At 45.6% G+C, this 20,963-nt stretch overlaps 1 protein-coding gene and 1 pseudogene across 2 annotated transcripts in view; both read right to left on the reverse strand.

Moving 5' to 3' along the window:
* The window catches only part of PRICKLE2 (prickle planar cell polarity protein 2), a 355,816-nt gene that overhangs the window by 222,787 nt on the left and 112,066 nt on the right, over positions 1–20,963 (reverse strand). The window lies entirely within an intron of this gene.
* LOC306646257 (SUMO-conjugating enzyme UBC9-like) lies at positions 8,593–9,204 on the reverse strand (annotated as a pseudogene). Its single transcript has one exon. The product of its transcript is annotated as an SUMO-conjugating enzyme UBC9-like (transcript).

Raw genomic sequence — 20,963 nt, forward strand, 5'->3', positions numbered from 1 at the left:
CACCCAGGTTTCTAGAGAAATAGACATAGAGGATCAAGAAAGGGAACAGGTGAATGGGTTATTATCAGGCAAGGTCTGTTGTAAGCCTAGTGGCTCTTCTGTAGGGGAAAGGGCAGAATGGCTTGTTATCCAAAACATAGAGCGTCACAGACAATGCCTGACCTTGTGCACAGTGGTGCTGGATGGAGGGCAGTATCATTTATGTTGGCCAAACATCCTTTGCCTCTTCTGGGAAGAGCAGACCCATTTTCCCTTGGAAACGTGCTCTTTCCCTAGTTTGGGTAGGAATGTCCCTCCAATTCCATCCCTCCCCCAAACCAGACGCATGACCCCAATCAATACATTCAGTTTTTGTCTTGTGCAATGGAGGATTTTAAGCAGAGATGTGTCAGATGGAACAAGTTAGACCACAGACATCAGCCCCTCCTCGCTTGATTCTGTGGCCCTGTTCCGATTTCAGCGTCTGCTTTGCTGTGGACGCTGCGGGGCACTGTAGCTTTCCTTTCTACTGAAGTTCACAGAACGGGTTTCTGTTGCTTGCAATCACAGGATCCAAAATGGCATATTCTCTGAATCTACCCTTTGCCAACAGAGCATATCATTTTGGAAAAGCAATAAAGGGGAACGAATGTATTTTTGTGCATTTATTTATTGCAGGTGAAGAACTATTGCGGTAAAGACCGCAGGAAAATTGGCACTTGGGTTACCTTATGGACAGTGACTCGGTTCCTCCCGCCAGGTACCAGGGAGAAGTGGAGGTGGCTGGGAAGCTGAAGGGCACAGGTGTAACTGATAGGCCAGAACTCTAGCTGGCATCAATTAAATGAGGTGGGTGAGTTTCGGCAGCTTACAAGAAAGGAAATGGTGTGAAAGGAAAAGAGATGTATGTCAAAACAATAATGTAGCAAGAGCAGAAATAACAGATGCATCCTAGGAGTTAGGTTCTCAAGTTAAGATTTAAGGCAAAAACAATGTAGAGTCAAAAATCAACATATAAGCCAGGTGTGGTGGGGCACGCCTGTAATCCCAGCGACTCGGGAGGCTGAGGCAGGAGGATCTGGAGTTCAAAGCCTAGCCTTAGTAACTAGCGAGGCCCTAAGCAACTCAGTGAGACCCTGTCTTAAATAAAATACAAATAGGGCTGGGGATGTGGCTCAGTGGTTGAGTGCCCCTGAGTTCAATCCCTGGTACCCTCCCCCCAAAAAGGGGGGAGGGGATGTTTCTAGTTTATAGGAAATTAGGACATGATGATCACATGTGACATGAGGATCCTGAGTGGATCTTGGAATCTCTTCTTTTTTTTAGCTCATGAAAGGACATCTGAAAAAATACTGGGGAAGTCTAAATATGGACTCTATGTTAGATATTATCAAATTAACATTATATCCTGGGTGTGATAATGATAGTTATATAGGAGAAAATCTTGGCTCATAGCTAACAGGCACTAAAGTCCTTTGAATCAATGAGTCATAATGTCAGAAGATTACTTTAAAACAATTGAGTCCTGAAAAATTATTTATGAACACACATGCATATACATGTACACCAAGAAAGCAAATGGTAAAATGTTAACAGTTAGTGAATCTAAGCAAAGTGGATAAGCTACTCCTGCTGTTCATTCATTTAAGTAATTTTGACATTTTTCTTTTTCAAAGAAAAATGAAGGGGGGGGGAGATGAGGCATCGGGTTCAGAGACATCTTTAAGTGACACATCCAAATCGCTAGCAATATCACCCTTTATAGTTTAGTCTTAATCTCTTAGTTTTTCTTCAAACTTGAATGAAAGATATTTTTGATAAACTGGAAGTTCTTAAAGCTGATGGTCTCAGAGGACTCCAAGTAGTTATGTCAAAAGTGTTGGTAGCCAGCCAGGCCTGTAATCCCAGTGGCTTGGGAGACTAAACCAGGAGGATCGCAAGGTTGGAGGCCAGCCTCAGCAACTTAGCAAGACCCTAAGCAACTCAGTGAGACCCTGTCTCTAAATAAAATATTTAAAAAGGGCTGGGGATGTGGCTCAGTGGTTGGGTGCCCCTGGGCTCAATTTGATACTAACAAAAGTGCTGGTAGCCAGAAAAAAGAATACATACAACTGAATAACAAAAAGATAATCAACCCAATTTAAAAATTGCCAAAAAGTATTTCTCCAATTTGCAAAAAAAGATTCAATAGTCAATAAGCACATGAAAGGATGTTCAATATCACTAGCCTCTCAGGAAATGCCTATCCAAACCACATGAGCTACCTCTTCCCATCCACTAGAACGGCTGTCATCAAAAAGGTAGACAATAACAAGGGTTGGTGATGTGGGGAGATCCGTACCCTTATGTACTGCTCATGGAATGTAAGATGGGGTCGTTCCTTCGGAAGACAAATGGACAGTTTCCCAAAAGTTAAGCATGCACTTCCTACACGATCTAGCAATTCCTCTCCTGGTAAAGGGCTTACGTGAAAAAGAAAATATGTCCACACCCAAGTTTGAACCCAAAATTCTCAGCAGCACTTATTGATAGCCACCAAAAAAGAGAAGCGATCCAAATGTCTACCAGTGGTAGTACACCTGCACAAAGGAAGATTATTTGGCTTGGCCATGAAAAAAGGAATGCTATGTATTCAAGAAGCCCAACATAAAAGAGTATGGACTGTCTGATCTGCATACATGAAACAGACAGATCCACAAATCAATGGGTATAGGAAGTAATTCAGTGCTCACCAGGGGGTTGGGGGTGAGAGGAAAATGGAATGCAAATACGAATGGAGTTTCTTTTGGGAGTGATGAGAATGTTCTAAACCTAGATTTTGGTGATTTCACCACCCTGCAAATATGTTTACCAAACAGAACTGTAGGCTGGGTGCTGTGGTGCACACCTGTGATCCCAGCTACCTGGGAGGCTGAGGCAGGAGGATCCCAAGTTCAAGGCCAGCCTGGGAATCTAAGTGAGACCCTGTCTACAAACAGAATTTGAAAAGGGCTGGGGACCCGACTCAGTGGTAGAACACTTGCCTAGCATGTGCAAGGCTCTGCGTGCCACCCTTAGTACCACACACACACACACACTCATGCATGTACAACTATACACTTTAAATGAGTGAATACTGAGTTATATCTCAATAAAGCTGCCTCAAATAAACACACACACGCATGCACTAATCACCTTAAATGAGTGAATACTAAATGAGTTATATCTCAATAAAGCTGCCTTAAATACACACACACACACACACACACACACACACACACAAATTATGACCCCCCAAAAGTGTTCACAGGAAGCTTCTCCTCTAATCTGTATGTACTTTCCTAACAACAAAGTTCTTCCTGTCTGCTACAAGCTCAGAGACGAGTCCCTGTTTCCCCTTCCACACTCCCTACTGTAGCCCTCTGACTTGGTTGCTGAAGAAAAGTCACCAGAGGCAGAACCTGCTGCCTCCCCGCAGGGCACGGGCAGTGCTAAGTCACTCCGAGTTCCTTCCTCCCACGCTGGAACAGGAGCCCAAGGCGCTGATGATCAGCCCGTACCGAACTGTCCCTGGGCCATGATCACACGTACAGATCAGGCTGGAAACTGCTCTCTGCGGCAGATGCTGCAGGGGCATCTGTTCTCTTAGACAAATTGGGATTTTTCAAAATGAAGAAAGTAGGAACCAGGTTTTTAAAGGCGCAGGAAGCGCTTTATGCACTGCCGAGGGGAAACGCAAAGAGAAAAAGGAGAGAGATGGGACCACAGTTGTCGGTGTCCTGTCCTATTCCTGGAAACAGCGGAGTTTCCAAGGGGCAACGCTTTTTCCAGACTTCCATCCACCTGGTCGGGTGGCAGAAGTTCAGCTCCAGAGGCGGTCCCAGGACCCCCGTCTAAGCCAATCAGCGCATTCGTTTCTTCAGACACAGTGATTGGTTCAGGGGGGACCCGAATGGGCCAATGAGATTCGGGCTCTGGATTCCCATCAGAAGTTCGAGGAACAAAAAGCATCTGTGAAGATTTTAAGCCAGGGCCTGGCCACCACCAGGGGAGTGTTTTATTGAGAATGCAGATGAAACAGGGAGGTCCCCATGGTATCATGTGGCGCTCTGGTTCTAGAACCTGCAACCCCCGGACAGTTTGAGCCACTGAGTTAATTTTCCATCTATGCTCCCGTCCACCCTTTCCCCTTACGCCACCTTGTATCACAGGCTTTATTGCAATATGAAGAATTCTATCATTGTATATAAAACATCCCGCTTAACACAGAAGGCAATCAATAGAATTCCACCAGTGATCCCCAGGAGCCACCCCATGGCGGAAACACAACTCATGATGATCTATTCTATATGTCACCTTTGCTAAGCCACAGTACCCACATATTTGATCCAGAATTACATATTTTTATGAAGGTTTCTTTTAGATTAATGTTTGAATCAGAAGCCTCTCGGTAAAGCAGATTACCTTTGGCAGCATGGGTGGGCCTTGTCTAATCAGTTAGAAACCTTCATTAAAAAAGACTGACCTCCCCTGAGAGAAGAGAGGATTCTACCAAGGGACTACCTTTGGACTCAAATTTAAATTCTTCCCTGGGTGTTCTGGTTTGGAGGTGGGGTGTCCCCCTAGAAGCTCCCGTGTGAGGCAAGCAGGAAGGTTTAGAGGAAAAATGATTGGGTTGTGAGAGCCTTAACCCAGTCAGTGAATGAATCCCTGATGGGATTAGCTGAGTGGTGACTGGAGGCAGGTGGGTGTGGCTGAGGAGGCGGGCATGGGGGCGTGGCTTTGGGGCGTGGCTTGGGGCGTAGCTTTGGGTACATATTTGTATCTGGAGAGTGGAGTCTCTCCTCTGCTTCCTGATCACCATGTGAGCTGCTTCCCTCCACCACACTCTTCCGCCATGATGCTCAGCCTCACCTCGAGCCCCAAGCACTGGATCTGGCTGTCTATGGACTGAGACCTCTGAAACCGTGAGCCCCCAAATAAACCGTTCTTCCTCTGCAGTGTTTCTGGTCAGGTCTTAGAGTCACAGCAGAGAAAAGCTGAGTAAAACACTGGATCTTCATACTCTGGCTAACTCTGCAGATTCTGGACTTACCAGCTTAATCCACGGGGAGCACACTGTCCCCATTTTACAGGTAACAAGAGGTGGAGCAAGATCAAAACGCCAGTGAGAGATCCAGGATTCAAGACAGGTCTCCCTTCATCCACCCCCCAAACCTCAACCCCTAGGCAAGTGGCCCCTTGTTTGGGGAGGAAATCCCTGAAGATGCCATTTTTCATTCTCAAAGACTTGGAAGCAGCAAATTTAAAATTCAGAAAGAAGCCAGACCACACCCAGAACTCCTCCCACTCATCTGCAATTCAAACATCTACTTGTGGGTGGCCTTGTCTAGAAGAGTCACTGAGTCTCAAGGCCATGATCTCTGCTCCTGGACATGCCAATGCCCCCAAAGCTGATCTGGCTCGCTGTCTAAACAGATGCACGCCCCCTCCTCCTCTAACCTCCTTCTGTCAGGACTTGACTTTCCTTTCTATTTTTGGTACCAGGGATGGAGACCCAGGGGTGCTTACACCACTGAGCCACAATCCCCAGCGCTTTTTATATTTTATTTAGAGGACAGGATCTCACTGAGTTGCTTAGGGCCTCACTAAATTGCTGAGGCTGGTTTTAAACCTGTGATCCTCCTTCCTCAGCCTCCCAAGCTGCTGGGATTACAGGACCACTTGTACCTGGCAGGACTTGACTTTCTACCCAGGCCTAGCAGCCTTGGGGTCTTGTGAATGCCAAGCTACCCAGATGGCTCCCCTCTGTGCTTACAGAAGGGCTTTAGGGATTCTGCTGGGGCAGAATGGCTGACCTCCGTATCTCTCCCTCTTAGGACAAACAGAAGTCCTTGTTTCCAATTATCTGTCATTTAAATCCCACCTCCATGACAGATGCCATAATTGGGGCTCAGAAAATGATACCCTAACTTCTGGGGTTTCTGTATGCTGATGACTTTAAATTGAAAAGCACTTGGGAACTTCCCCTCTCTGCCTAAAGACTGGATCCTCCAGAAGGCAAGTCAGTGGACAAGAATCCCTTCCCCAGACAGCCCACTAACCGGAGAGACTGACCCCTATTCCAGGAGAAGAGGCTAAAGGTCAACAGAGCCCAGGGACAATTTGGCACAGCACGTTACTCTTCTGAGTACTGAAGTTACTCTTACTCTTTGAGGACTGTTACCTGGGAGATTATTCTATATTTTTAGCTGATGTACAATAATTATACATATTTATGGGATACAGTCTGACACTTCGTACATGTTCACTGCCTAATCATCAAATCAGGAAAAATGACATATCCATCACCTTAAACATTTATCATTTCTTTGTACTGGGAACGTGCAAACCTGACTTTTTTGAAAATGTACAATTAACTTTATTTGTTCTTTTTAGATAGACATGACAGTCGAGTGCATTCTGACACATTCATACCTACATGGAGTGTTGACCTTCCCCTTCTTGTGGCTGGACGTGGTGTGGAGTCTCACTGGTCGTGTGTGCGTATGTGAGCATAGGAAAGTCGTGTCCACCATGGTTATCCTACTGTGCCGAGAACATTTATCATTGTTGCAAGAGAACCCCTGATCACCCCACATTGTCTTCTCTCACCCTCATGTCCCCTTCACCAAGCCCCTATTTCGTTCTGGAGTTCAGGTGTGATGGGCTGACAGATCTGGTTCCATGAGAATGTTATAGGCCAGACTCTACGGGAAATGACTAAACAGACTCCATTTTGCTCTGAGACTCCATGTTATGTAGGAAGTAAGCTTCTCCCATGGGAACACCCCGCCTCTGTGCCCATCATCAGTTACTTGGTGTGACATGTTTAATAATGTACAATGGCAACTCCTATGTAGTAAAGAATTGCTCTCTTTTGATCCCTATTGCTCCTAAACAATGTACCATGTGAACAGTGATTGTGTGGATGTTAGTAACCATTCTTTAGGCTTGTACCTAGATAAGGGTCATTTGACCCACTTCCCTCTCTGCTGATGATCTCATGATGTTAGTTTATAATTTTGAATCATAGCAAGAGACACTTATGATTGATGTGATTTTTGGTATAAGAACCCCTACAACCCTGTGGTCGAGGCTGTTCTTCCAATAGCCATTTTTGGGGCATTGTGTGAGACAGTCAGCTGGCCAGCTTAATAAAGACTCTTTAATTCGGACTTCTCAGTGGCGATCAGTCTGTTCTTAAGTTGCGACCCACAACACAGGATACTACATTCACTTCAATCATGTGGCCCTTCTTTGACTCTTAGATCTTGTGAGGCTCCCATGCATATGGCTTATAATAAATGTGCATGTCTTCTCTCCTGTGGATCTGTCTACTGTCAGTTTATTCCAGAGATTCAAATGATCAACCTCCAGAGAGCACAGTGAAAGAGTGAACTCCCCTCTAGCCAAAGCAAAAGACACATTTAATAATATGTATTGAGCATAGGTTAACTGGCTCCTTATTTTATTCCCCCCAAAAAAAAATCCATTTAAAAGAAAGTTTATATAATCATTACATATGAAAGTCATTTTTACTTACAGTACATAGAAATAAGTAAATTTTAACAAGTTATCCACTTTACTGTACTACAGTCTTTATCCATCAAGGGCTCCAGAGCCTCAAGTTATGTATGTGGTGCGAGTAAGAAAGAGAGAGTAGAGAGGACTGCAAGTAATAGAGAGAATTAAAGACCTGAGGACTGAATCCTACTGTCAGAGACTAAATGATATGTCACTTGAAGAGGCACCGGATATATTTTTTAATATTGTAATTTTTTTTTGTGCAAGCTCACAAGCACTGGAGGTCAGCCAAACCTTAATGAACAATCTACTATGTGACAGATTTCTGGGCTGCCTTACCCCTGACTAGTCATTTCAGTAACAGTTTCCCCTGAGAAATTGGCTACCTAAGAAGATCTGGCTTTTAATTCAATTATGTTTTCAATACAAAGAAAAACATATTTCTAGATGCTCCTGTGTTTAGGTGCCAATAAACATTCGGAATTTCCCTATTCCATATGCCTGTCTTTGAAACACATCTTTTTACCAAGTAACTGAAACACTCCATCTTTTTTTTTGCAGAGTGGGGTCCCCAGGATCGAACTCGGGCACTCAACCACCAAGCCACACCCCAGCCCTATTTTGTATTTTTATATATATATATAAACAGTTTATTCACTCTAAACAGCACAACACAGACAACGCCATATAAACACAAAGGAAGAGGTGCGGGTGGAGACCCTGCTGACTTTGGATCCGAGCACATTAGCAACAGCCAGGTTGAGAGAAGGGAGTGGGAGTGGAGGGGGACAGGGACTTCCACACAGCCCACTTGGAGGCAGGACAGCTCTGAACGGTGAAGCATGCCTGTCATCCGAGCAAAAGGAACTAGCTCCTAGAGGCTTACCCAAGTATAAAAGTTTATAATTTCACAAGCAGTTGAAATACTGACATCAATATTAAAATAAAAGCAAGTTTTGCATAACAATCAAAAAATACAAAAGACTGAAGGAAGAGACCCCTGTATGAAAAACTGGGGCAATTCAGCAAATCGAGAACTGTATACCAGTGGCGGAAATGGACAGGTGGCGCCTGCCCAACCCTCCCAGGCGACCGGTAACTACACGAGCGACTTGAGATTTGCAAAAGGTGTAAACAAGTTCTTGCCAAACCAATCCCTTCCTTTTGCGGTGCCACAGGGTCGCTTCTATGAGGGTGCAAACTTCTTGGCCTGTGCTGGATGCCTTTTCTCATATTCCACTCCGTTTGGCAGTAAATCGTGTAGGCCTCTGCTCGAGCGGGGTCTTGGATATTTGGTTCATTTAGAAGTTCCTGTATTCCTAATAAGATCTGCTTGATGGTGATGGCTGGCCTCCAGTCCTTGTCCTCCTCCAGGATGGACAGGCACACTGTGCCCCAAGGGTTCACATTCGGGGAAAGAGCGGGCGGCTCAAACTCACATTTCGGTGGTGAGGATGGATGATCATCCTTGAAGAGCCATCCGCAGCTTGAACAAGCCCTCCTTCCCATGGAGTCCCCTTCTTTTCTGGTATGGCACACTCCCAGTTCATCAGTTCATGGTCCCGTCTGGGTTCTTAGTTGGGACAGACCACAAAGCCAAAGGGGTGGTCCTTCCTCCAAGCTTTTCTCTCCTGGGCAAGTCTGCTGAGGGAGATCCCCGACATGTTCAAAGTCCCTGGGCGGCCGGCGGCCTGGTGCGTCTTGGCGACAGAGGCGGCAGCACTCGCTTTGTCTCGGGACTCCCTCTGCGCCCCCTATTTTGTATTTTATTTAGAGACAAGGGTCTCACTGAGTTGCTTAGGGTCCCGCTTTTGCAGAGGCTTGGCTTTGAACTCGTGATCCTCCTGCCTCAGCCTCCTGAGCTGCTGGGATTACAGGCCTGTGGCCACACTGCCCAGCTGAAAGATCCAATCTTAAACATTATTATCACACTGGGATTAATTTAAAAGGAAAAAGATCTGTTAGTGTGGATTTACTTTTTCCTTCAGCGCCCAATACATGTTACCAGCCTTCAATGGGAAGGTGCAGGAGTCACCGAGGACACTGGCTATGCCCCCTCATGACAGGGATGACCACATAAGTGCCCCCAGGGCCCAGGCAGGTCCTAGGAAGGAAGGAAGCATGTGGGTGGCATCGTAATTAAGAGGCAGTGTCTGCAGGTTCTATCTAAAAGAGGCAGTTGCTTGCACAAGTGACTGCAGGCAGGTCACCAGCATGGAGATTTGTTGAACTGTTCAAGGGTCGATGGGTTTCATGTCTGCTCCTTTGTATGACCTTTCTAACCCCAGGAGGAAGGTCTTGCTGTCATCCTCTTGTTACATAGGGCAACAGAGTGGAAGGAAGATTGAATGGACTGTCTAACCCTGTAGAGTTAGCAAGTGGCAGGCTTGGTTTAAAACTCAGGCTCCTGTTATTCAAAGGCAGTCAGCTTGGTTAATTTGGTGGAGGCACCAGGGATTGAACCCAGGGGTGCTTAACCACTGAGCTACATCCCCAGCCCTTTTTATATTTTATTTAGAGACAGGGTCTGGCTGAGTTGCTTAGGGCCTCGCTTTTGCAGAGGCTGGCTTTGAACTAGAAATCCTCCTGCCTCAGCCTCCCAAGCCACTGGGATGACAGGTGTGCGCCATCACGCCTGGTACCAGTCAGCTTCTTTAACAACTGGCAATTGGGGTTGGTTCTCAAACATTAGGGTCCATCAGATGCACTGAAGCTTTGCTAAAATAAAACTTGCCAGCCAAGTGAGTAGGTCAGGAGACTGGGCAACAGGAACTTATGTTTTTTTTCCTCATCCAGCATTTTTCTAGCCTTCCTCTCCAGTGTTCAGATTTTTCTGACTGAATTGACAGAATCACGGGCATCCTGTCAGATCGCAATGGAATGAAATGAAGAACCAAAAGCAAGAAAAATAATGAAAACCACGTAAATGCATGAATATTGAACAACACTCTGAAATGAAGAGTAGATGATAGGAAAAAAAAGGAGGGAAGAAATCAAGCAATTCTTAGAAACAAATCAGAGCAGAGATACACCTATAAAAATCTCTGGGCCAGCATGAAAGTAGTTCTAAGAGGACAATGTGTAGCACAGAGTACCTACATTTGAAAAATAGATCCTGCTGGGCACCTTGGTGCATGCCTGTATCCATCTGCTCAGAAGGCTGAGGCAGGAGGATCACGAGTTCAAAGCCAGCCTCAGCAAAAGTGAGGCCCTAAGCAACTCAGTGAGACTCTGTCTCTAAATAAAATACAAAAATGGCTGGGGATGTGGCTCAGTGTTTAAGCGCCCCTGAGTTCAGTCCCTGGTACCTAAATCAATAAATAACTATCCCAAATAAATAAGCTTACAAATATGTTGAAATATAAATATTGTTAATGTTATATTTTAATATTTTTTGTGCAAGACCCTCCCCAAACAAGTTAGCAAAACAAATCCAGTTTCTGCACTGTTTGTGGTTTGTACATCTCTAAAACATTTTAAATACATTTGTGCAACAGATGTTTATTTGAGTACATGCTACTTGCCAGGGAACTGGGCATACAGAATAAGGACAGGACAAATAAGAATGTCACTGTTCATGGATGTTACATTCTGGGTGAGAGAGCATGAAGATAGTGGAAAAGGCAAAAATTCATTAAATCAGTGTGTCTATAATCCCAGTGATTTGGAAGGCTGAGGCAGGAGGATTGCCAAGTTCGAGGCCAGCCTCAGCAACTTACTGAGGCCCTCAGCAACTTAGTGAGACCCTGTCTCTAAATAAAAGTAAGTAAGTAAATAAATAAATAGGGCTGGGAATGTAGCTTAGTGGCATAGTACTGCTGGGTTCAGTTCCCAAGGAGTGGAAAAGAGGATCTCCAGCTATATGGGAAGCTGCATAAAGGAAAATAGAAGGGTAGGAAATGGACGGTTCCTGTGCTTACTTACCACTCGACCAGGGGGAAGGGGCAAGTGCATGATTGTGTAATGAGCCTCTCAAGTAGATGAGAAGCAGACACACACGCACCAAAAAAACTCAATTATGCGCTGCCTCCTCAGTCCCCCAGGCCCCGGAGGCCAGAAGGACACCACAGACCTCCCAGCCAATACCGATTCTATGACATCACCCCACCTCCCGGGGCTTATTTACCTCATCCCCAGCGTGGAAGGTCAGGCCGCCAGTATTCTGCAGTCTGTCTCTGCAGGTGAAATTTTGCTTTAATTGTCTAATTGCTGCTCTGGCAACGGCTGCCACGCGGCTTCGTTTTAGCACCCGGCACAGGTGCGCGGTATGGCCCATGTTCTATTTTCAAGGCCGAAGGGAAGGAACGAGGGAGCCTGATGTCTTCTGTCTCGAGAGTGAAGATGAAGTTATTTTCCCCCCAATCAATTCGTGTTATCTCATTTCAATTTTCCAGGGTGTCTTAGCATAAATTAACCTGGGTTGCCAAACCCCAGAGCAACGGGAGCGGAAAGGTAGATGGGAGGCGGGGAGAGAAAAAGTTGGGGAGCTTCTGTCCTTGAAGTCGAGACAAGACAGGAAAGAGCTGCATGCCATGCAGAGGAGGAAGAAGAGGAGGAGGAAAAGCATAATGGTGATGCTGATGATAAAACCAAAAGGTGTGCTGGGTGTAGCGGGGTACGCCTGCCATCCCAGCGGCTTGGGAGGCTGAGGCAGGAGGATCCCAAGTTCGAGGCCAGCCTCAGCAACTTGGTGAGGCCCCAAGCACCTTAGTGGGACCCTGTCTCTAAATAAAATATAAAAAGGGCTGGGGATGTGGCTCAGTGGTTAAGCAACCCTGGGTTCAATCCCTGGTACCAAAAAAATTTTTCGAGAACCACCAGAAGGTGATAATGATGCTGCTGAGGCTGGCCAGGTCTGGCATGGGCACATACATGCTAATTAAAGTCAGAGACCTGCAGTCTGAGGTAGGTAAGCAGCCTGAGGCCTATTATACAGTTTTACAAACACATTTTAAAAACTCAATGTGAAGTTCTTAAAATAGTTACTGCATTCTTGATTCCAGTAGTTAATTCAATTTTAACAAGACAGTTTTTTCCTCCTTCAAATACTTGGAAGACCGACACGCTGACTGTACACGGACTTTAATTATTTTCACGTCAGCACTGAGGCGATGAGCTGTAGCCTGTGGTATGCGCTTTCACAAACTTGACATGGGACAAAATTCAAATGCCAAAGCAGAGAGAGTTCGCAAGGAGAATGCCGGTTAGTCAATTCCAGAACCTTCCACCACCTCACGGTCCACTCCAGAAATCAGCACAGGTCAGACCTGGACCCTGGAAATAGCATGCAAAAGTATCTGGGTAAAGATGTCATCTACCAAATCCCAAGGCCTACACCTGGCCATCGAGACATGGGCTCTGTGGGCTCTGGCTGTGTCACGTCCTGGGCAGACAAGGCAGTGTGGCAACAGGTCAGGGCTTGTAGGGGTCAAGATGGCAGTCTTTGGGAGTCAAAGTCCTCTCCTGTGGGATGGAGGTAACAATGACCCTGTCTCTCTTCTTTGAATTGCCAAGGGGACCCAACAGGAGAGAAGCTCACCCTGGAAACTGGAGAGTCACAATCCAACACAAGCAAAGAGGTTACCATCTGTCCTCTCCCCAGTTGGACTTGGGAGCTTACTCCTACAAAAACAAAACATCAGCTCAGGTTTTTTATTTTATTTATTTATTTATTTTGGGCACCAGGGATTGAACCCAGGGCTCTTAACCACTGAGCCACATCCCCAGCCCTTTTATATTTTATTTAGAGACAGGGTCTCACTGAGTTGCTTAGGATCTCACTAAGTTGCTGAGGCTGGCTTTGAACTCACGATCCTCCTGCCTCAGCCTCATGAGCCACTGGAATGACCGGTGTGCCCCACTGCGCCTGGCTATCTCGTGTCTCTCTGTACCTCATTCTGTTCTGTCACCACACAGTAATGTCACACAGAGAAGAGGCTTTGTCAGGGCTGTAGATTGGCAAAATTCTTTGTTCCTCTACAAAACGGCTCACCTGAGGTCTTTTTTAGTCAACTCAGTTAACACATTAAAAATATGATCTGGCTATCCAAGAAAGAGGCAAGAGCACTTGTGTTCTGGAATGGAAGCAGCAGACCTCCCTGGAGACCTTGCATCTGTTTTCTAACCCAAGAGTCACGACAGTCCTTTAAGGTGGGTAGAACCAGCCTCGTTTGGGGATGAGACCAAGACCCATAGAATCCAGATGACTTGTTTGTCTTTGCACAAAAAGTCAAGCAGCAGAGGCAAGATGTGACCCCAGATTTGTCTGATCTTAATGCTCCTCTATTCCCTGTGTGCCAGACAAAGCCTAGTTGGCTGATGGTTTATGGGTGTGCATCTAAACGTCCATTATTGTTTAAATCACTTCTCAAATTACTTCTATGTGTTATGAAAGACTCCGTCCTTCCTATATATGCTTCTTGGGAAAGTTTTCCCATTACTGAAGACACATATAGAACACTAGAGATTCTTCCCATTTATTCTTTTAATTCTAGAACTTGACTGGGGTGAGAGGACTAGGGGTAGAAATTTATTGCTTTTGGTAACTCAAGCCCTAAGCATGATTGGCCAACGTTAGCCTGCCTTAGCGAGCAGATACCCAGGGAAGCCTGTTAAAAACTCAGATCTGAAGCCAGGCACAGTGATGCATGCCTGTAATCCCAGCAGCTTGGGAGACTGAGGCAGGAGGATCACGAGTTCAAGGCCAGCCTCAGCAACTTAGCGAGGCCCTAAGCAACTCAGTGAAGACCCTGTCTCTAAATAAAATAGAAAAGGGCTGGGGATGTGGCTCAGTGGTTAAGGCCCCTGGGTGCAATCCCTGATACCAAAAAAAATTTAAAAAAAAACAGATCAAAAGATTTTCCACCACCCGCTATGATTCAACCTGCTTAGAGTAAAGCCCAGAGGTCTGCTAATAAGCTCCTTTGCTATTCACATGCAGATGGGGCTTGGATCATATTCTGCAGTAAAGAGTCAGGGAACTGGAAACCAAGAGCCTAGATTTGCTGTGAGGCCTTAGACTACTTCGCCAACCTCTTCCATCTCTGTGAGTGAAAAGCAACTCTCTTTCTCGGGCCTCTCTGGTCTGCGTCCTTCAGGGCACACCTGAGCCTCATTCTGCTTCATGACATCTTGAGGGGCAATGCCTAACAAGGCCATCAATATCCCTAACAGCCACCATGATGGCCCAGTGAGAACATCAGTCAAACTCCAGATGAGACTGAACCCTGCAAGGAGGCCCAGATCTAGTCAAGAATCTGTAGGGCTCCACTAAGATCACAGAATGCTCCTTGGAGGGTGGAGCCACTAGAAAGGACCAGAAAGTTGAGTTAACTTTCTTTAACTTTCAGTGATTGCAAGAGCCAATATGTCAGTGAGAAGGCAACAAAAGCTACCTGTCAACTGTGTCTCAACACCTATACTGTACTTCGAAGTAGAGAGAACCAGTCTTGGCTCTATACACACGAAACATTTAGAAATTAAGAGTTCTTCAAGATTGGCAGTGGACAGAAGACCTTCTAGAGATTTACGTTCTTCCTTTGAGGTAGTAGTTCTCAACCTCCTGCATGCGTGAGAACCAACCATGGGCTTTAAAAAATATAGTTGCAAGCCAGGAGGGTGATCCCTGCAGCTCGGGAGGCTGAGGCAGGAGGATCGCAAGCTCAAAGCCAGTCTCAGCAACTTAGCGAGGCCCTAAGCAACTCAGCGAGACCCTGTCTCTAAATAAAATACAAAACAGGACTGGGAGGTGGCTCAGTGGTTAAGTGCCCCTGGGTTCAATCCCTGGTACCAAAAAAAAAGTTCCCCAAGTGAGTCTCTTATGCAAGAATTGTGAACAGTGCCTTCAAGGACTCACGTGCTGCCCACCTGCTGGCTTAAGGGGGCACAGACTCCTTCCTCTTCTCACAGAGGACCTGGTCCTCTCCTGCACTGGCCAAGGGGACCATATGTTCAGGGGAGTGGTCTCCAAAGGGTACTAAGAGGCGGTTTTTGAGTTTACTTTCATTTTTACCTAAAATTTAAGAAATAAAACATTCCAAATACTTGACATCAGGGTCCTCACTTGATTTTGCTGTCAGACTGTGATGGAGCAAAGTGAGAACGTTAGCAGTGTCAGGGCAACAAGCTGTGGCTTTGCAGGCTGACACCCGGCAGCTCTGCTTACTAAATCTAACTACAGAGGCTTGGAGCGGCTAAGGGGATCTTACAGACAACCGCAGTAGCAGAAGCAGGAAACAAAGCAACGGGGACAGAGCAATCCCCCTCTAGGCTTAGTGCAGGGAAAGTCCCTAAGCCGTATGAGCTAAGGGTCCCGGGCTGTTGACAAGCCTGTACTCACATAGGAATGCAGAATGCACCCTCCAACAGGATTGCACCGACTCCCTGGCCCTGATGTACTCAAACTTGCTTATGTATCAAAGTAAAAGCCTGCTGTGCTCGGGGCTCAGACTTTGGGAATCATCCCTCTGGGCCATGGAGTCACTAATCAAGTACTGCTTCCAGATCTTGGTGTCCTGACCCTCGTTTCTTGAAACAAGACAGTCATGCCTCCTGTGTGGTACTGATGTGTGGTACTTCCTACCCCATGGAAGGGTAGGAAGGCAGGCGACAGCAGGGACATCAGGGTTAGATTTTAGAGTGCTGCGACATATTGCTGACATTGCTGGGTTATGGATTTGTGGATATCTGCTATCCCTTGAACTAACTTCTACAAATGACCTAAACAGATAGCTATAAAAAATCCAGAGTGCCACTGTAATCCTGCAAGCACGAGAAAATAAAGCGATGGAGATGAGGCACTTCCCACTCTTGATATGGGCTCTTTGAACGCCTCACTATCAAGTAAAAACAACATTGAGAACCAGTCACTGTAGTCAAGGGTCTAATGTTTTCTCTCCTATGCAGAAGCTAGAGAGAAATAAGGATTTTTTTTAAAAGGAATTCCAAGGAAATAGAAGGGGGAACCGCAGAGGAAAGGAAGGGGATCAAAGGGACAGGGGGAGGGGAGGGAAAGGAGAGGAACTGCAGAATGAAATAGGCCAAATCATGCTAAGTGCATGTGTGAATATATCACAGCAAATTCCACTTTTATGTAGAACAATAAAGAATTAGAAGAATGACCAATAGCATAGAGGAAATAGATTGGGGGAGAAAGGAGGGGAGGGAAAGAAGACATAATGGGGCCTGAAATGGGGCAAATTCTGTTTTATGCAATAATGAATATGTCAAAATGAGCTTCCCTATTATATATAACTATAAAAATGCACCAATAAAAACATAAAGGAAATGCTGATAATCATGAAAAACATCAAAATTATGAAGATAACTGAAGTATGGATTTTACATACTATTATTAACGATGAACTTGACTTAATATAGATCAGGCTTTGCAGTGGAGAGTCCTCATTTTGCACAGTTCCTGTATGTATGAACTCCGGTTACCCCACTTTAAATAACACCCATTCCCCATCACAATTCAAACTCAGTTTCCCTAGTATATTAACTTTCAGCTGCAAAAAGCACAGACTTCATTGTCTCAGTCCACACATCACCATGTAAATAGCACACACACACATCACTGATCCATGATCAATCACATCCCCTTTCAAAGTCCGTCAGTGATTGGTCCCTGTGTGTCTGTCACTCAGCTCACTCCCAGACAGCAAAGCGTGTAGGTGTGCTGCTTCCTTGTCTCCTGGGGATGCATCTATTTGACCTTTTCCAAAAACGAGTGGGTTGGCCACCAAAATTAAAAGTGCAGCCAAGAAACCAAAGACGTGATAACGCTGGGTATGAAATTCAAATAGAACATAAATGAAATGATTGAAAAAAGTGGGTGACTGCAGGGTGATGAGATTTCAGTCATTCAGTCAGAAGAATCTGATAAAGGTAAACTGACTGATGTCAACAAGAGAAGTGGCTGGGACAAAAAGGAGGAATGTTCTAGAAGGAGTGACATAGACCAAAAATGAAACAAACAATAAACAAACAAACACAAAAACTCCCCATTAAACAAACTCTCAGAGATATTTCATGAGATCAAAACCCCAAAGCATGAAATGTTGGCAACTGACCCCAGCTTTGAACGGAGTACGACAGTCTCCCCATCTGAGGCAAAGGCACTTGCTCTGTACTGTAGTTACATAACAAGGGAAGGAGAACAGCACTGCTCAAACTCCACTTGGTAAATTTTTTACACAGAAATAAAATATTTTAATTCTCAATGTTTCTAATTTTAAGTTGCACTGTACTAAATAAATATTCCTTTTACTATTGTTCTTATTTCCCTATGCATGTATAACCAACAGTAAGAGAGTTTCTTTTTTTTTTTTTTTTTTTTTAATTTTTAAAGGTCACAGTACAACTGTAATTTCTCCCACTGCTTATTAAAATGGCTTCGCAAAATTCTGGCTTGTGTGGTTATTTTAATGGTCCCACAATGCCATGCAAAGCAAGTACTGCTTGCTTTAGCTAGGAACAGTCTATGTGTATAATATAAGGAAGTGTAAATATACATGGATTGGCAGGGTATGTTTGAACATTTTCTACAGAGCAGATAGGATTAAGAAAGTCTAGAGCTGGGTGCTGTGGTGCACCACTGTAATCCCAGTGGCTCGGGGGGCTGAGGCAGGAGGATCGTGAGTCCAAAGCCAGCCTCAGCAAAAGTGAGGCCCTAAGCAACTCAGCGAGACCCTGAATCTACATAAAATACACAAAATAGGGCTGGGGATGTGGCTCAGTGGTCAAGTGCCCCTGAGTTCAATCCCTGGTACCAAAAGAAGAGGAAATAAGTTGTGAGACTTGTGACTTAGACAATGCTTATTGGAGAATATTTTATGGCAAAAAGAAATGGTCTGAGCCACAAAGAACTAGAAAATCCAAGGCTCCCGGTGGTGCCTCCTCATCTTCTACTTCTTCCCCTGGATTCAGGCCTCTTCCTCTGCCCTCCAGCCTGCCCCCAGGGACAGAGGCCAGCTTGAACACCTCCCACCCGGGCTTGCCCTGGAGGAGCCACCGCCTCTAAGGTAGTCCTCAGAAATGTGTTACCCAAGAACTTGGTAGAAATGTAGGCTCCCGGGCTCCACTCCAGAACTTCTGAATTAGAATCTGCATTTTAATAAGATTCCCCCAAGTGACTCTCATTTTTCTAAAATGTGACAAGTGCTACCATAGACTTCTTCATGTCTGGCCTAAGAGGGAACTCAGGGCCAGGCAGAGGGAGGGATTTCCCATGTCGTATGACCAAGGACTCTACGCTCAAGTCTGTGTTTTGTAGATGGGCATCGTCACAATTAAAAAGACCTTTGTTTTGCCCAGTGTGGTGGCTCCCACCTGTGATCCCAGCAGCTCAGGAGGCTGAGGCAGGAGGATCTCGAGTTCAAAGCCAGCCTCAGCAACTTAGAGAGGCCCTAAGCAACTCATTGAGACCCTGTTTCTAAATAAAACGCTAAAGTTGGGGCGGTGGGGCTCAGTGGTTAAGGGCCCCTGGGTTCAATCCTTGGTACCAAAAAAAGAAAAAAAAAATAGAAAAAAGAAAGAAAAGAATAATGCATGCGAAGGAAGATGGCTGGGGAGAAATATTGTCAATGTGGTGCAAATGCAATCCTGAATTTCTCTTTTTTCTCAACTAATTAGACTTTCATCCTAATTAGGCTAACTCCATCTGCCATCCCTTCGTCAATCCATAGACTAAAAGAACACGAGATTGTATCGGAATCCAAACTTTCTATCCGGATGGGTTTGAACAGCAAAGAACCGAGAGAAGTCAGAATAATGGGAACAGGGCTGATCTAATTAATAATTCAAGGAGCTCAGACGCTAGGGGTAATTTACATTTCATTTATGATCTTCTCCCTCTCCTCCAGGCATGCATTAGCCCAGGAGAAGAGCGCTTCAGCAAAATGCTAGAAGAGACCTTTCCATAGACCCGGGACGTTCCCAGGATGTCAGCTCACCAGGAAAACCAGACAGAACTCCACAGGCATGACTCAAAAGCGCTCAATTCCCACTGGTAGTTACTCATGCTGCTGGGGAGGAGAGAAGCCTCTCCAGGATCGGGCTGAACACAAATACGTCTGTTCCCTGCACATTTTCCAAACGTTAACTGCTGCGAGTTCTTTCCAGACTCCGAGTTGAAAGGAAAACGAGGTTAATTGCTCTGACCCGCCCCAGCCCCCCACCAGCACAAGAGGGGGCAGATCATACACCGCGCAAACCTGCACGCATGCGCACCTTCCTCTCGGTCTGGTCTCAGGGACTCATGTGCATTTCTCAACGAGAATCTGGCCAGCTCTCCTGCTGCGTCCTGTGGTCACCCCCACGCCCACAGCTGTCCCCTCATACTTAGAGTTGGTCTGTAATTTAGACCTATGAAGATTTAAACTGCAGTGGCCAATTTGTAAATAGCGCGGGGTCCTGAAGGGGGTCATTCATTTCAACACTAGGGACACTGCCCAGAAACTATGAAATAAAAGGTCATCATTTGTTATAATGTGCTTTTCTTTGGTGGTGGTTGTTGTTTTTGGATGGTTCCAAATTTTCATGGCTCTCATGAGTTAAGTGAGGTTGTAGTAAAGACCTTAAAATGAGGCCTAAAGAGGAAAAAATAAAATAAAATAAAATAAAATAAAATAAAAAAGAAATATTCTTCCTTCTCCAACTCCAGTTGGAGTTCTGAATGACTTCCTAATCCTGCTGTTTCTGGGCCAACCGCCCCCACCCTTCTCTCTTCCCTTTCCTAGGAACCAACTGCATCTCAGCCTGTTCCCACTGGGCCCTGCCAGAAGGGAGCCCTCCTTTGTGCCTGGGACCACCCACAGATTGCAGGCTCCGTTTGGACAGGAGGCCCCGACTGCAAGAGGGAACATCCTGCCTGCTTCCAAAGGGGGCTGAGTCACCTTGCTTCAAGGAGCCAGCTCTCTGGAGCAGTCACACACCCTACTTTCACCTCGGCCACCATGCAGGGTCACAGTCTGGTGGCATCTAGAATAAGGGTGAGCCACGCTTGCTTGGCAAGCCAGAGCACAGTGCCTGCAGAGGTTTATAAAACAGCCTGATTTCCAGGGCCCACCTCCAGAGGTTTTGATACAGTAGGTTCTGGCCTGGTAACTGAGAATCTGCCTTCTGTGAAGTTCCCTGGTGGGGTAGATGAACAGCCAGGCTTGGGGACTACTGGTCTGGAACTAAAGGGAAGGCTTCAAAGAAGTGAGATGAAGTGGAAATATGGAGGGCATGTTTCTTAACACCAACAGGATGGGGCTTTTTCAGGGTACCTTCTGAAAAAGGATCCGTATTCTGGGGTACCTAGAATTGGTCAGAAGAACAGGATTAAATAAAGTGACATCTAGCTGGGCATGATAGTGCATGCCTGTAATCCTGGCAGCTTAGGAGGCTGAGGCAGGATGATCTCAAGTTTGAGGCCAGCCTCAGCAACTTGGTGA

This window comes from Sciurus vulgaris (genome assembly GCF_902686455.1).
Source record: "Sciurus vulgaris genome assembly, chromosome: 16".
In the NCBI taxonomy this organism is placed as follows: Eukaryota; Metazoa; Chordata; class Mammalia; order Rodentia; family Sciuridae; genus Sciurus; species Sciurus vulgaris.